This window comes from Thunnus maccoyii, chromosome 9, assembly GCF_910596095.1.
Source record: "Thunnus maccoyii chromosome 9, fThuMac1.1, whole genome shotgun sequence".
NCBI classification, from domain to species: Eukaryota; Metazoa; Chordata; class Actinopteri; order Scombriformes; family Scombridae; genus Thunnus; species Thunnus maccoyii.
This window is the reverse complement of record NC_056541.1, coordinates 18,846,305-18,864,888: the sequence shown is the minus strand read 5'-3', so window position 1 is coordinate 18,864,888 and position 18,584 is coordinate 18,846,305. Positions and strand designations below refer to the sequence as shown.

At 41.0% G+C, this 18,584-nt stretch overlaps 1 protein-coding gene across 1 annotated transcript in view; it reads right to left on the bottom strand.

The window, feature by feature from the left end:
* ank1a (ankyrin 1, erythrocytic a) overlaps nt 1-18,584 on the bottom strand; it is a 108,634-nt gene that overhangs the window by 36,911 nt on the left and 53,139 nt on the right. The gene's annotated exons all lie outside the window — the stretch shown is intronic.

Genomic DNA, 18,584 nt, shown 5'->3' with positions numbered 1-18,584 from the left:
AAACTCGACTGCGGCAAACCCTGCACCTTTTCATTTCATTTACATAATCTCCTCTCTCCCCCATGCCCATCCCCTCCCTACATCACCCCCTCTCCATCTAACCAGCTATCTCAGCATGCTGGTCAGGAAAATCAACAGCCCTCCGATCATTCAGTGTATGTTTTCACACAAACACAGAGAATAAATTCGTTTACAAAGCTCGCAGCTTCTGATCAAAAAGGAAAACACCACTGCAACTCGTTTTCTCAACTTCACAACACAGCGCCTTAAGCTGTGTTGTCTATTGTTGTGACAGGATTGTTGGTCCTCTTTAGACAGAGAGGGAGTGAGCTTGAGTAAAAAGGATAAAGGACCCACATGCCTGAAGTAGAGGCATAGCAACAAATGACACAACACACCCTCAGCATGACACCAATGGCACAGCACAGAGCAATGAGAGAGGTCACTTTAAAAAAAAAAAAAGGTAGGGGCAATGGCAGGGGAATAAGAAACTTTAAAAGGAAAAGTTGCTTCCAGCTGAATGAAGCAACAAAACAGGATCTGACAGTCTTTAAGCTTGATGGCTGAGTTGCAGATAAAATGTGCTCCTTGCTTCTCATATCTGGCGAAGAGATGAAATGTACAGTGGCACATTTTCCACTTATCAGATGAACTTCATATAGTATGCAGCCTCCTGTGTGTAAAGTAATAAATCTTGGACTTCTGTGCAAGTACACCGACTCCTGCTGAGCCACTTGCCTCTGAGTCATTGTCATTCTCTTCACAAGATGTTTTTGTTTTTAGCGTTTGCTCACAGACAATTTTCCACTCACAGACTGTTGAGTGGCTAACATACTCTGCAGTAAAAAGCCTCTGAGTCACACTCACACACACGCTGACAGGCAAAACATTGATTAGACAATGCCACACACACACAAAAAGAAAAAAACTACTGTAAAGCAAAAACTGGATTTGTAGTATTTTGATATAATACTTTGAAATATGAAAATAAACATGCAAAATATGAAACATAAGAAAAGATTAAAGCACAAGTTATCTTTTCAGCTTATCCTGTGAAGGGTTACTGTCTCTAGATTGGTCTGTTCAGTGTCTGTTTTATTTACTCACGGTTTCTAGGCTGTCTTGGTGAGCCATGTTCTCCCTTTTCCTATTGTTTGAATAGACTCATTCACTTTCACTTGGAAGAAGATGATGACCCACAGGCCTCCTCCCTCTAGACTGCTGCAGAACAACAAACTGACCCCAGTACAACACGCATTCTTACACAGACACACACACACACACACACCTGTCACCGGAGTTACGATTACCATACTGAAATACACCATCCCTTAACAGCCTTGTTTTGTCACATAAATCTTTGTGTGAGTGTGTGTGTGTGTGTGTGTGTGTGTGTGTGTGTTCGAGAAAATAAGATAAAATGAGAAACCACATGAAGAAGATTTACAAGACTTTTACAAGATGTGTATATTGTGTAACCCTTTTATGCAAGGCTTTGCATGTGGCCAAATTAAGGACAAGTATGTCATATGCCACCAATATTCACAAAGGTTTCTAAGAATCTGATTTATTAATGCATTGAAAGTTTAATAATTGAAAACATTCACTTTCTTACTGTTGAACTTGGAGGTATTTTGGAGGCAAAACATAAATATTAGATGGAAGACCTTATGATTTTCATGAAATTGTTTTATAAAATACCAACATATGCACTGTAGCAGAATGTGATTCTGTTGCATGAAATGTTTGCAAACTGCCATAGTGACACAACAAAAATCCTGTCATCAAGGAAGGAGCAAATACAGCTGATGCAAAGACACACACACACCCACAGTTTAACACAATATGGTGGCATGGTAACACCATGGTGACCCTGACTGAGGCCCCTCTACAGGCGTTCCGCCCCCCTGGACTCACACCACTGCCCTCCAACAGCCTGACGAAAGTTATAAGACGACAAGCAAGATACCACTGGTTACAGCAAATTTACTTTCTCACCGAGGCTTTCCGAGTCTGTCCTGCATTTTTACGTGTTTGTCTACGTGTTTCTGTGTGCCTGCGTGTCTATGTATCTGTTTGCGTCAAGAAGTGAGTGTGTGGTGCGGTGAGATAAGGATGCAAGAGAACCACACCCATCCCTTAACTCAGAAATAAACATGTACTGTGCACATGCATACAGCACATACTAATGGAAAAGCACACATACAGCACTCTAAAAATGTTCTGTGGTAATTCCTCCACTACATTTCGCTGGACTCCAGTATGATTTAGACAAATGTGTCCCTCTCTGATTATTCCCAGAAAGTGGACGAGCTTTTGGGGCTGAGCAGAAATGAGCGAATCCATTAATCATTCTGTTTGAAGCAGAAGAAACAGACAATAACCTGCTCAACAGCTCCACCATTAACATTAGCAATATCAACACACACTGTCGTGCAATGTGCATGCAACTGTCCTCAGGCTAAGACAATACGAGGTTCCTCATTATGAAGCTTAGAATTACCAAGTAAAATTATTCCCGTATTTCATCACAGAAAATCCTCTGCCCTGAACTCCCCTCTTCTTGTCTTTATCTCAGTTCCTGTTGCCTTCTTCCCCTCTCTATCTCCTGCTTCTTACATTTCTCTCTCTCTCTCCCCCTCTCGCTTGCCTACTCTGCTGGTGCTGCAGCAGACAGAATGACATCACCGCCTTGCCGGTGGACTGCAGTGTTTGAAAACTCAATGTGTACGTATGTGTGTGTATGTACGCACGAGCTGAGATCAACAGCCCGGTCATGAGAAGTCTCTGCGACGGACGACTGGGCCTGAAGAATCATCATTTTTACAAAGGATCAATCGTGTGTGTGTGTGTGTATGTGTGTGTGTGTGACAGAGAGAGAGAGGGAAAGAAATAAGAGAACGTACGGTAGGGCAGTGATACTGGAGAGTAGAAAGTAGACATATGGTTGTGCTTGTCTTTAAAAATGGTTCTTGAGATCTAAATGTGTAAAGATCGGGATTTGTGATCACAGTGATGCCTCCACAGTGGGCTTGAAATGGCTGTTTTAACTCATGTATTGTATCTATCTGTGTTAAATCTTTGTGTAAACGGTTACTCTTCCCTCTCTACCCAAAATGTGGCAGAATGAAATGCAACCAATATGACCAGTTTTACAGATCTGATAGCAATGTGGAAAACACTGCGCCATGATCAGATGATAAAAGTGACACTTTCTGTCTGACAAGCATAACAATCATATCAGAGGCTCTGTCTTCATGGAAAAGCGTAAGAGATGGGGTCAGATGAAAGATTAGATAAGATTAATCAGTCACTACACCTCAGTGCCTGAACACTCAGTTACGGTTCCTTTCATTACGTCAGCTGCAAAGAGATGAATTTCAGGGGAATCTTTTTTTTTTGTGAATATAGGAAAAGAGGCTGTCTAGGCTAACTCCAAAGATAAGCACCCACCATTTCTAGCTCATTGAACTGTTGCTTTACATATGTCTACAATTATTTACTAAAAAACTATTAATATTTTCATACTAACATATAGTTTAAGTCAGTGGTTCTTGACCTTTATTACTTGTGACCCTTAAAACAAAACATACTTGTGATAGCTCATCACAGTTTAGGGCCTTAATGTGGACTTAAGTTATAAAAAGTGCAACCAAATAATTGTTTTTCCATCTCAAAAGTTTTAATTTGAGGTGTGAAGAGGTGAAAATGTATTTTCACAAGCATAAAAGCTCCCCTAAAAGAGAAAAATCATTAAAAAATTAGCCAGATTTTGTGTAAGCTTTGGTTTTTTTCGTTTAATCATCCTTTGACCCCTCAGATTTGTCTTTGTTCAAGTACTATCTCCTTCCTAACAGTCTGGACAGGTTAGTCTGAACAGGCCTTGCAAGAGAAGAAAGAGCCAGGACTCTTTTGCCAGTGCAATCAAGAGACAAATCCTGGAGCTCTTCCACTGAATGTCAATCTGAGTATCTGAGGAAACTATTATCTGCCTCAGAGAATCTCAGCATTTCTATTAAAATTAACATAAAACACACAATACACAGGCATGGTCCCTCTCTCTCTCTCTCCTCTTCTTTCTCTCACACACAAACAACAACAACATGAATTTGCAGGCACAGCACCAGGTGCAAATCATAAATATTTTAAGTGTCACCACAGCTATTTGTACACTCAGCAGAAAGGTGAAAATAAGGTGCATACGTATGTTCAGTATGTCACAAGTCCTGCTTCACTTGCAATAATTTCCTGAACTTTAAACAAAACAAATTTGTGCAAACACGACAAGCTCCTACTGATGGTTGCTATTTTTGCCACTGTAAAACTCAATATCTTGATGTATTTAAACCAAGAGTGTGATTTGACGGTTTCTATACGTTTTAGAGAAACACTAAGCAGCGGATATGGCTATTCCTGCAGAGTGCTTAAACAGCTATTTCATCGGCCAATTCTGCTGACTTGCATTTGTTCTAAAAATTGATTTTCTTTCTCTGTCCTTGTTTCTTTGGCCTCCATTTCTGCCTTCATCTCTCAGGCTGCTTGAAGAGGTTGAGCTGACAACGGGCTGTTTCCGGGCTACAGAGATGTAGTAAGTGTAGAGTCAGTCAGACTGAGACCCGTGGGACCGTTCAGCTATGGACACATTTACAGGAAGCAACTGAAGCACTGGGATGGAGCTGTTTCATTCCCCAACTCAACACTGTCTGTCTGTATGTAAATCTGTCTACCCGTTTGTCTTTCTGTTTCTGCTCACTGTATGTGGCGCAGCGTCTTGTCCCATTTTTACTATTTACTTTCTCACACTCCCAGCCTCCCCCCTCCCTGTATCCCACTGTTTGTCCATGCCTTACTCATTGATTGTCTCTTTATATCTGGCCCTTCTGCAGCCACTGCGCTTGTAGATGAGATTGTCATGGTTATTGTGATCTTTTGTGGGGATGACAAAGAGGGTGAAAGCCATAGGGTGGAGATAGGGTTTGGAACCTATGGAGAATAGGATCAAGATATGGTAAACATCCTGTGTTTTACTGAACAGTAACACAACAGCAATTATGCAGAATGAAGCAGTTTGGAGGGACATGAAGAATAGATAAGTAACTTCAGAGTGCCCAGATATAGACTGATCTATAATTCCTCAAATGACAGTTAAACTAAAGCTCTGAACCACATATAACAGAAGTTACATTTACACTGTAAACTGAGTAATGCTTTAGTATTGTACTGCTAAAATAGCCACAGAAAACCCAGTGAAGTACATGTATTCAAGTGCTGCACTTAAGTAAAATTTTGAGGTACTTGTACTATGAGTTTTTCCATTTTATGCTATTTAACTATACTAAATTTTATTTAAAAACAAATGATCAGTTTAGCATGTATTAGATTAAACTACCCAAGTAGTTAAATTAGCTCCACCACAACCAGCTACAACATTAAAATGCTGCTTACATGTCAACGCATCAGTGATATTATTTCAATTATCTAGTATATATAATATCACTCTGAAAGGGGTCATTCTGCATGATGAGTACTCTTACTTTTGATACTTTAAGTAAGTATGATACTTGTACTTTTACTTGACTAAATGCAGGACTTGGAACAAATTATTGAGTGCTGAGTACTTCTTCCATCCACCAACTGTTATTCTCAGTAAGTTTTAGGGTATTTTAGCTATTTTAAGTGACCATTTTACCTTTTTGTCATTAACTATCCACCGGCCAGTTAGCAAATTCCTCTTATTTTTGGGGAGGAACTAAATGCTGAAGATCCTGAGATGCATAAACTCCACTGACAGTGTTGTAAAATTTGCTGCAGTCCATTCTCAGGCAGATTTCTACAAGTCACATCATCTACAGTAAAACTCCACAACTCCAGGTAAACCCTGCCTGTCTCAAAATTACACACCTACTCACATCCAGGCACCAGGTCCTTGTGAGCTTGTACCCTGTGTTGCCATTAGCTCTGCTGGCTCACTAGATTAAACAGTCTATAGTCTTCAGTGAAGCCACGCTGAAAGAATCTCATTAATTGACCCGCTAATCAGTTTACTGACCTCCAGTTTACTTACCACAGCTAATCCAGGTTGACATCATACAATCTGAACATCAAACAGTGGAACAAGCAAAGTCAAAAACAAGATTAAGGAGCAAAACAGAACACGATACACACCCACTCATATACGCACTTACACTAATCTTGGACACACATGCATCAAAACTCTCAAAGATACTCACAAGCAATCAAGCTCCCTCCCATGTTGCAATGGGAGGCTCCGTCTAATGACATTGATCACGAGACATTATGTTTTGGTGTGTAAACACTGTCAGAACTTTCTAGTTATTTTTTAACAGTTCTTATCATCTTTAGAGCTTCGATTAAAACCATAAGAAGTATTTCACAAGTGGCAGTTTAGACACTGTCTGCGTCTTTTCTTTGCAAAACATCTCCATGCCCTGCATCTGTCTATCTCTTTCTTTCTCTGTCTTTCATTTTTCTTTGTCAGTGTCAGTCTGAAAGACGAGGGCATATTCCAGACAAAAAACATGCAGACTAGTCTCCAAAATAGTTGGATGTGGAGGGAGAGAGAACAGAATGGCACTTAGCAAACAGAAACAGAGAGAGGCGTGTGCTAAATAAAAAAAATGAGAACAAAATGGACAAAAGAGTGAATACCGATGCATCAATATTCATGTAGACAAAGTAAATATGAAAAAGAATTGATTTAGAACTGGGAGCTAAGCCAGTGACAAAAGTGCTGGCCCATCACTGTCTGATGTGAAAGGATAAAGATAGAAAACACGGGCAGGTGCATTATATCTGAGAAAATGCAACCAAAGATTTTTGTAACAGAACAGAACATTACAAAAAAAGACAGCAATGAAATAAGAGTTGAAGAGAAGTTAGGGATAAATAGTATGAAGATACAGAAAGAGAGAGAGAGAGACAGAAAAACAGGTGACATGAGAGAGTAGTAGAGGAAGAAAGGTGAAGAGGAGAAGGAGAACAGTAGGGTTTGTGGTACTCACTCCAAAAGTGACGGTCTTGACTGGCATGCCTGTTGGCCCTCCACTCTCTTTCTTACGTTTTCTGTTTCTCTCAAATTCACAGCTGTCTTTTCTGTTGCCCCCTGCAAGTGCTGCGGTACAGGGCACGCAGACCCCCGTCCAACGTAAACACGAACACACACACACACACACACACACGCCCAGACGCACACACTTGAGTAAGCAGGACCCGGCGTGGTGGGTGGAGAGACAGGGGAGGGTGGGGGTGAGGGGACGGGGGGCCCAGTGGTTTATCTCTGGAGGAATGCTGCCTGTATCTAAAGACACACATTTCACACACAGCCAAAAACCAATGGGTACCCCACACTCTCACCATGGGTTTCCTGCCTACATCCTGGTTTGTGTTTTGGCTACTTTTTTCTGTTTTTTTCTATCTTCGAATTTTCTAACTTTGCCCCACTTTGCTTTTTGCCTCAAGCTCCTTTTATTTTTTCTCCATTTTTCTCGCATCCTTATTCTATCCTCCATCACACTCTATATTCTGCTCTCCACCTCATATAGCCTCACTACCTTTCGGGTTTTGTTGCACTCCAACACTCTGTCACCCCAACTTTATCCCTTCTTTCTCCTGTCCCTTCTTCCACACACGTCACGCCCATCTCCATGTCTCCTGTATGTTTTGTGACAGCCAGACAATCATTTTTTTTCATGGGCCAGGCAATACCAGAATAGCGTAGAGTTACTGTGGAGAATGGGTGTGTTTTTTCGGAGCGGTTCTGTTTCAGTCTGTGAGGTGACTTACAGTGACAAAGCGCCTGGCGGGGGGGTTGCTGCCACCGCTCTGTGACAATGGGCCAGACACACGGGGCGGGGGGAGCACAGAGGGGCCAGCCTCTCAAAAGGCCCTGCCTCTTTTAATAAAGCGTCCGTCATTCCTTGCTTGAAAAGGCCTCCTTTTTTCTACCTCTCCCCTCCTCTCTCCCTCTCCTGGCTAAATGCTGGGAAAAGCACATCGCTGCCAAAACCATGCAGAGAGATAAATGCTTGTAGGAGAGGGGAAGGAGGGGGCAATGTAGAAAGAAGGCTACGCACTACTCAGTGGCACTGGACCGTGACCTGGGCAAAAACATCACGTGGGACGTCTCTGCTGTCCACAGTATTGAGTTTGGACAGTGATGAGAGCTTCACTGCCAAAGAATGTGGGGCAGGGGACAACGGACACTAATGTCCATGAAGACATGACAAATTATCCTGTGGTCTTCCAATAAAAAGGACCGAAACTCTTACCCTCTGACATAAACCTGCTATGACTCAGCCTGCAGAGAGCAACTCAACACATATGAGGAGAAGAATGATAAGTTATCAGCTCCTTATTGATAGGACCTGATTCAAGTGTGGCAGAAAGTGAGTGATGATGGAGGTTTTCTATGGTGGTGTCTTGACACACTGCACTAAAAGCCTAAAATACTGAAATGGTTTCTTCTGGGGGGCATTTATGCCTTTATTAGAAATTACAGTAGAGAGGTGACAGGAAATTAGGGAGAGATACAACATGCAACAAAAGTCGCCAGCTGGATTCAAGCTGGTGTCGTTGCAGTTCATGGTCAGTGCTTTAACCCCTTGGCCTTCAGGGCGCCCCTACTGAAATGATTTCTGATTCAAAATGTTATGCTGACATGAGTTTTTAAAGCATTTTTGTTTACTTGAAAGTTGCAGGATGGACTAAACTCACAGCATCAGGAATACCTTGACTGCAACTCTGCTCCAGAGTGCAAAGACGCCGTCTTGTATACTATCGCAGACAAACTCTTCAAGAGGGAGGGAATCTCACTGACTGAGGGAGGTTTCAGTCATTATAAAGCAAAGGACACACTTCTGTTTTGTAACAGAGTTGATTTAGGTTTGGGACAGACGTGCCCTCTGCACCCTGTGTCGAGTCCCTCTTGTTGGCAGGATAAAGGACTACAGCTGTCCACGTGTGCTGCTTGTGGTGGGTTTATTGCCCGTGTCCTGAGGTCTCAGAGAGCAGAGACTTAGGTTATAAAGATGGGGGAGGAATCAACATAAACACTGATAGTCTGTCAGCTGTCTTTCCTCAACCTGTCACACTCTTTGCCCTTGTTTGGCCCCTATTCTTACTGCCTCTCATAGACATTATGCTGTCTAACACGCTTTTATTCTTTACTTAAGAGTAAAGAATAAAAGGGAGATTGAGGTAGCATAGATGAAAATCAATCAACCAACATCTACATCTCACAGGACCTGATCAGACCTGAGCTGATCCTGAACCGCATGTTTCCAGCTTTGATAAATGTTCCAATGAACCAAGTTAACAATGTTCCCTGGTGGGAAGCCAGCAAGGGATCTTGTGCATGTTGCTTCAGTATCAGTGCTGGTTGGTCAGGGTGAAGGTCTTTACTGCCAGGTTAAAAGAAGTGTCTCGAGAGATGTGAATTATAGGAGGCACATGGAGGTCTACACACTCTCCAGGCCAACAGAGGTAGAGGTAGCAAGCAAGAGCCTATAAAACGAGTCCAGTTGAATTAGCACCTCTAGATATATACCATGACCTGGATGACTGTGAATCCTCACAGACATATCCTAGGATAAAAATGTTTTCATTCTTCTGAAGAGCCTGATTTCCAAGGCTGAGGATAGGTGTACTATTATAAATTCAAAATAAATATTCTGCATGTGTGTTTTCAAAAGATATCAAATGTGTGAGCAATATTTGTACATTATACGAGGTTGTACTATTTCCACTTGGCATAACGGCCCTCTAGTGGCAGCGTAATGCTCTGCAGTATTTGCCTGCAGCAGCTTCAAAGAGAGTATGGGCTGGGCCAGGCTGATTACTGCAGCCCTGGCACAAGACACACACACACCACACACACACACACACAGACACACATTCAAGTCCTTATCCTGTGCTTCAGCTCCTCACAAGCAACATTAAGCTTGCCTGGCCTCTGAACTGACAGAAGAGTGGTTTAACTCAGCATTAAAAGCAGCGGGTGTTAAAACTGCCTTCACTCTGCAGACAGATTACATATCACATGTCAGAGCACACTCACCGACTCACTCAAATAAATAACATGTTATCATACATTAAATTAAGACGCCTCAACAAATGCATGTGTCTTAACGTGACAAAGCCAGACTGACCTGTGGAAGACAAAAACAGGGAGTTAGAAATACTCAGACAAGGGAGGAGAGCAGGAAAGATGAAGGCAATAGAGAAGAATGACAGCAGCAATACGCCAGCGCAGGTCCAGGCTACCATTAATCTTCATAAGTGGAGAGGTAGAGATGGGGAAACACAAAGTGAAGATGTGCAAGAGGAGTGAGAAAAGGCAGCACTGTGGAGAGAATCTGTCTTCACAACTCTCCATGTCTCCTTCTCTTGTATGTAAGGGGTATGTGAGCTTCAGCTGAGAACACAGACTCCATAATTTAAAACAAAGGCTCTAACCATCAGTAACAACTGGACTTGAGTCAGCATCAGGCAGGATCCCAGCAGCCAGAGCATAATTCAATCAGTCTGGTTAATAGACACAGAGCTGAAGTGACCCAACTTTTTAGACTCCATTCAGACCTAATATACTGTCCTGAAACTATGTGATACAAACTCTACCGTGGAGGACTTGCAGTTGATCTGCTGGAGTCAACGTGACTCTATTAAAGTGACATAATGCAATTCTATTATAGGTCCAGAGAAAATGAACTGTACTGTTCCCTTTGAGGAAGAAGTACAGTACAGAGGAGATCTATAACCAAAGATAAATGCTACCCTTATTTTACATATCATCTGTGTACAATGTCTGATGCATTTCAGTTTATTGCTGAAAGGTTACACAGATTTTGTACCTATTTATCCTCAACCAGTCTTGTATATTTTTTTATTTTCATTAATAATTTAATGGATTCACTGACAATCCTCGGTTGGCACGCCTGTATGAGAGGTAAAAGTGGTAGCGGTAGCAATATCGGAAATGTTTTCCAGTCCATGAACAGGGAGGGTAGCGCCCATTACTCAAAATCTACAGTTATTTACTGAGAAAATCCCAAATCAGTTAAGAAATTACTGAATGATTGCCAATGCTGGTGCCAAATGGCAAGTCAAAAAAAAACCCCATCATCTTATGACCTGATGTTTCTGGTTGGTTTTAAAATGCTTGTACTATTAATCACCATTATAGTTGTAGATCAAAGCAGATTTTTTAAAGGTCAATACTGATATCAATATTTGAAAAGCATCAACATTTATGATAAGGACCATTGACATGTGGTTATTAAAGAGCATGATAAGAGATTTAAAGTGGGATATTTAAACAGAAAACACAGGCCGGATTTAAATTAGTATCAATACTATGTACAAATTACTAAAAAACATTACAATTCAAGTTAATTTCTTATACTTAAAATTGCCTGTCATGGAGGACTAATTCATTTGTATGTATTAATTTATCCTTTATTTAGCAATACTCTCGTCTCCGTCTTTGCAATGACAGCCACATTTTATCAACAGATTGAGTTTCAATCAAAGAGCATTTCTGTACTGCAATCAGCTGACATATAAACCAATACAGATATATCTGTGATGAGCTACAAATCAGCCTATATCTGACAGCTGATGTGTCTACTGCAGATATCATTAATGCATTAACACAAGGTATGTAACAATTAGTTGTTTTCGTCAAACATTGTGGAGGACCCTGTACAAAACTTTACATTCGCAATCAGTCATTTGCCTTTCTGAGTTTTTCTTCCTTGTCTGTCCTCGGTCATGTTTGCTTTCATTACCATTATGTTTGAAACATCGGACAGTAGCATTTCCAAACATTTGTTGCGGCTTGCCTCAGTGCAGCACTGGCCTAATTTGTCACCGCAAAGAGTGTGGCTAGAGACGTGGTTTGGAAACAGGCCGGGAATGAAAAGATGAAAGAAGAAATGGATGAAAAGAGCAAGAGGTACACAGAACAACGGAAAGACGTCTTGAGCACAGTGGCCACTGATAATAAATAAAAACGCATGGGAAGCTTCACTGGGTGTGTGCCTCAGAGGATGCGTGTATCTTCTTCCACGGTCTTGTTGACAGTATGACGGGATCTTCATCAGCAATGCTTTGCTGAGTCAGTGCCTGATTTCTCTCTCACCCTCCTCTCTAAAACACACCTTCCATCATCACGTTATCTACACTGAAGCGGAGCAGCAGAGTGGCTGCCTGCAGCAGAGAAGGACCTTTTCAGCCATCAACGTATAGACAGCTCTTAATTAACAAATGAATACATATTTGATGTATCCATGTTGATTTCCACTTGAACAGTTAATATCTGCTGCCTCAAGGGCCAGATGCTGAGCTGCCTGGTGTATCTGAGATTGACGTGTTAATAAATATTAAATATAAGCAATTAAAAGAGATGCTCTCATCAGTCAGGGCGAGGGCAGTCAAAAGAAAGATTATAAAACTGACATCTATTACTCCTCTGCCTCCGCCTGCCTACTTTAATGCTGCCTCACACATACAGATTCAAATACGCACTCAAAAACACACGCACACTCAAGTACCCATAGACACACACACATTCACCTACAGTGCAGTGCATGCCGGTGCATAACACACACGCTCACTCAAATTCAACACACACATATGCAGCTCTTAGCAACCCTCCATATGTAGGCGTACACTTCAGGCAACGGTATACTCAAAGTGAATAAGGTCGTGCAGCTTCTCGTCCGACCACTAGAATGCAAAGGTTTTGTGTTTAAACATTATAGAACACTGACTTATAAACAAGAGCTACAGTCGACATTGGAAGAGGAGATCAGTAGCAGAAGTGCAACTCAGCCCAAAACTGATAGGGCTTCAGGTAGTGGTGTATTTGGACTGGGCCCATTTTACAAGGATACCGAGTGTTCGGGTTAAAGTGGGCCTAAAACATACATATTTCTGTTAAACAGTAGAATTACAATTGTGTATTGTTTACATACTAATAATTTTTTCTTGTCTTTCTTCATCTTATACACTAATATAATTATTATATAGCAGCATTCTGATACCCAAACTAGGAAATTTTCTGTTTTCACCACTTTTTCATCATTTTTCTCAACTCTTAACTCTAGTGGTAGTATATTCACAATGACTATTAAGTACCTAAATAACAACACTGCAAACCACCAGTATTAACCTGCATAAACCCTTTGTTTGAAGTTTGTTTGAGGTAGGCTACATGAAAATGCAATATTACAGTATTTATATTAATAGGCGCTCAAATGTTCTGGAGGCTTTTGTTCTGTAAACAGACAAAAGAACACCATATGTGACTTGTGTGCACAGTTTAGACTAGGAGAGCTGTTAATGTTAGAGTACAACTGTAAAACTATATGTAGCCTGCTTTCACTGTTGCAGACTGTCAAAACAAGTATAAAAACTATAAGATATTGCAGCTACGGGAAGCAACAGTTTTTCTGCTCGGGTGTGGGCTTAACAACAGATGTGCTGGTTTAATTTTAGAAACACAGAGCAGACGCAGACTGTCTATTAGTACTGTGAAATGTTGAACGTTGCGCAGATCTGTCCTGGCCGTTGTTCAGAAATTGGCCATGATTTCCCGCACATTCTTCTTTGTCTTTTCTCAGACAGCAGATGGGATCTACATCACTGCTAAAGTGGACAGGTTAGGGTTGGAATGTGTTTTTTACACCGATACACACCTGGCTAAATGTGGACAGGGCATGACAGATTGTCCATCGCAACGGAGCTTTCTACAGCTTTCCAACTCTCCGACCAGCACTTCTTTTGGAGTATACTTCCACCTTTACCATGCACTCTGCACATTCACTTAAAACACATGCACATGCACGCATGCATGCACATTGATTGTCGCTCAGTTCCTCCCTTTCTCTCTGTTGTTGTCAAGTAAACATACACACAAAACTCAAACTGATGATGACTGAGGCGCCTAAGGTTTCAATGTAAAAAGCTAAGCAACTGGTGCTGTTTGAAAAGGTCAACCAAAATAAAAACTGTCATGTAAATTGATTGAGGAGTTTGAAAAAGTGGGTAAAGGAACACAAGTCGTGAATGACTCTAAGGCTCCGTGCTAAGGGCTAATGCTGAGTGAAATGAAAAGACTTAAAAATACATTATAGGTGTAAAATAAATTGTGAACAAGGTGGAGTTCAGAAAGGGTCACAGAGGAAGAAAAAGTAAAAAGGTTTAATCTGATTGTGAAAAGTGAGAAAGTCTGTATATGGTTTCATTCATTCCTTGTGTGTAAGAAACTAGACATAGACTGCAAGGTTCAATTATCTTCATTTTGCTTTGTGATAATACATGTACTTTCTATTTTCTACTTTACTCATATTCAACCACAATCCTGAAACATGTTTACATGATGCTGCTGTTCAGTTTGAACCAGTAATATCTGTATTTCATGAAATGTATCATAACTATGTTCACTAGTTCACATTTTTTTGTTGACAACTGTAATGCTACATGGATTGTACTCTGATCTTCCAACTTTTAATGATTATTTCACATAATTTTAGAAATTTCAACCCTGTGTAGTAGACTTGTGCTGTAATTGTGGTCTGCATTTATAAAGCCATTTAGGTTTTAGTTACTTGGGATGGCTCCATTGAAAGTATTCTTTGTAGGTCACATTGCTCCCAAGAGGCATCTCACTGCTGCAAAAAACCAGAAAGATCAGTTCCTAATGGGTCAGCAAGACGAGGAGAATCCTGCTCTCCTGTCTTCCTCCTAAAGTTGGTATCTGGCCAACTGAGACATTATTACACGACTTCTGCATTTTCTGCACAATGGCAGTAAAGCCCCCTCTACCTTTAATCTGAATTCTGTGAAGCTGGTATCAATAACCCTGGGACAAAAAGGAGAGTTACAATATTTGAATATGCCATGGCCTTTCACATGTAAATTAAACTCTGCCCCCCTAGCCGAAACAAATTACAGCCAACTGCTGGTGGCTGGACATGAATGGGCTTCATAATGTAGTCTGCATCTACAGTGGGCTGGGGAGCAGCTGGAAAAGAGAAACTGAGACGGGGGAGAATTTATGTGACAGTGCAGAGTGTGACAGTTTGCTTTTTTTTCATATTGAGTCTGCCATGCAGCCGTACTGTGACGAATGGGGCTTGGCTGCCTGAGCATCTGTCTCCAAGGACTCACTGAGGGGTAATTAGAGCTGTGGGATGATAAGGGATATTCTCCAGGCCCACTAACTATTAATGGTGGCAAAGGGGACGGGGTCTTCACACAGACCTCTGACATCTCACACTTCTGTCCTAAAGGAGGGGGCGGGGCAGGACGGGGCATTTGATGAAGCGTTAGATTTTGGTGTAAATTAAATCAGCCCTCAGGGAACAGGTCATGGTTTGTGAGACCAGTTTGATTGCTGAGGTTGCTGAGAGTTTTCTATGACCAACCTGCTGACCAGTTAATCAGCATCATACTAAGGGCTTGATGACCAGTGGACCAGTCCTGACAGCTGAAAACATTAAAATTAATCTGCAGTAATCCTGAAGGAAAACTTTGGTTTGTTACTACTTCTACTGGTTATGATAAGATTGTACCCACTGCTAAAAGTAGATCCAAACAAGGCAACAAACATGAACGGTCAGACGTTTAGTCACGTTAACAAACTCCTAGCTTGGTAAAATTTATTTAAAAGTGAAAATGAATCTGTAAACATCCATCACATTTTACAGACAGACTTGCTGGTTCAACTACTGTACTTGCTGCAGTTGTGCAAACAGTTTTCCTGCACGATGAGGGATTTGTGTGACATTACTCCCTTTCAGTTTGACCTCCAAATCAAATGGTTTAGGCTAAACCTTTTCTATTTTTAGCAACATGACTGCATTCCAAGATCACAGCAATTACTTTGGTGAGTATAATGTTATCATAATTGATAAAACTGATGCCTGGAGTTGCAAAAAATTTGAAATAAACTGTATAAACTGTTTTCCTTAGTTACCTTGCAAGGCAGCTGAATTTGCAAGATTACGACATCACAAGATGTCACATGAGAATCCATCTTGTCAGGCTTCAAGTTATGCGCTTGTGTCCGAACCACCAGTGGTTCAGACCAATCAGCATCCTATGAGGATTTCCGTATGATCTTGTGAATCCAGCTGCCTAACAAGGTAAGACAGTGATGGACGGTGATAGACAGATGGTTCATCCAATCACCTGCCAAGCATTTTTTGAAAGTGCCTGCCCTTTTCCAAACAGTTTCTAAGGACGACTTCTCAGATGTTTCTGTATAGCAAACCATCTGGCGCGTCAGGTTACAGGACTGGGGCAGTAAAGGAGGAACGTAGGGGTTACTGGAAAAAAGGGCTACTTTCTAGTAAATGCTAAAAGTAAAAGAGGGGGAAGCAGTTGTTGCTGTTGTAGAGATTTGGTTTATACTGCTGTTGTTTTCCACTGCTGTGTTGGCTAAGGGCCAGTGAGGGGACTCCTCAGGACGATCTATCATTGCACCACTCTTTCTCTCTGTCACTGTACTCTGGGCGCACAGTTCATTGTTGCCTCCACTCCCAGCCAGAGGTCACCCTATTTCCTCTCCAAAATGACAAGAGGGTCAGCTAATTCTCTATATTCTACTGTTATTTTATTGTATATATATACACACAGACACACACATATATATGTATGTATGTTTATATGTATATATGTATGTTTAAACCTTGGAACCTGTAGAATATTAGACTGGGTATTTAGTTCCAGCTGAATAAGGACTAAATGAACAGGATGATGTATATAGTCCTAACTGGCAGATAGACAAACAAATAAAAATATCCTCTTTCACTCACTCACGCAAAAGGCAAAAGAAAATGTAAAAAAAAAGAAGGAAAAATACAATTGCCCATTACACACGCATTCATGAGCACCACCGAGGGAAAGACAACACTCCATATTGTTGTGTGTTGGGCCAAGAGCCAGGAAACTGTCACTGATGATGGTTTATATACATATCCACTTGGCATCTATGTGCTTATTTCATACTGAGATAAAGTGTGTTCACCTTATCTTTCTTTTTAGCGGGATGTTTTTATGTCTCTGCACTTCCAAATGGTTTGCTTTTCCAGCTGAAGATGGTTTTAGTAAAGGCAACCTCAATGATGCTCCAAAGTCTATGGGAGCAATATGGAGATAGGAAGAGTAGGTTTAGGAATTTGACATGAGAGCAAGGGGGAGCTAGGATTTGAGGGGAAATCATCCGGGGAAAAGAGTCGTCTGGAGCAAGTTTGCCAGCAGCCTTATTGCACTTAGATGATCTCTCCTCCACAGAGTGGAAATGGAATCAAGATCATCTATTAGATAGGTGCAATAAAACCTTTGGCAAACGTATCCCAGACTATTTAAAAAGATAAAACCAGACAAAACACAGGCACAGCACATGACAAACAGTGACATAGGAAATACACAACAGCCACAATACACAAGCACAAAACTGACACTTCAAAGGCACAGGCAAAGGACAGACAAAACCACAACATCTACAGCACTCCGCAGAAACACCACTATAGAAAATACACAAACACAGACTGAGGCACAGACAGTGACACGGACGGACATTCAAATCAAATTCAATGCACAGACTGGAGACATGCAAGGAAATGGAAACAAAACATGCACACAACATGCTGATAAGAATAAAGAGGTCGACCCCCAAAACACACACACACACACACACACTCACACACGTTCTTCACACACTTTGTGTTTCTTTCTGTCTTTCTCCCTCACAGCCACATACACACATCTTGATTTAACCCTAAACACGAACACAGTGGTACAAATGACAAGCATATTTTATAAACCAGAAGAACCCACAGGAAAAATACTTGGACTGTTGTCTATTATCACTACTTAGAAGCTCTGTTGCGTGAAGTACTTTGTGTAGAAGGATACGCAGACGTACTGAAACTTGTATCAAGTCTATGGAAAATATATCAAAGTTATATTTTGCCCGTGGACTCTTGCCATGTAATATGCTGCTTGAGAACATTAACTTCAAAGATATCACAAACACCGATATAGATGTTAATATAGATACAGATACACACTCATGTCATATATAAATACAGAATATATATAAAAACAAAAAAAAACAAAAAAAATCAGCAAGTTAGTACAATACGTCAAGCAAGGACAGGAACAAAGAAAAAGCTCCAGCCTGATCCCACGACACCTGACTGAATCAGCTCACAGCACAACAGCAACACTAGAAAGTCAAAGGAACCAGAACTACAATACCATAAGCAACACACAACAAAAAATTAGATAAAGAGAGATAAAGATAAAAAACAACAACAACAGCAGAGCAACAACAGTGACACAAACTTTAAGTGACAGATACAGGATGGTCATAAATACAGAATATATATACATATATATAGATATATAAAAATAGGAAAAGCCAGATATACGTGTTGCAGATATTTACTTCATCATCATAGTGCCATACTCCTTGGCCATCCGGCATCTCAGAGCTCACACTACTGTCCTGATCGATTAGCCAGCGATGCACGGCGTGGGCCTAAAAGGACATACGA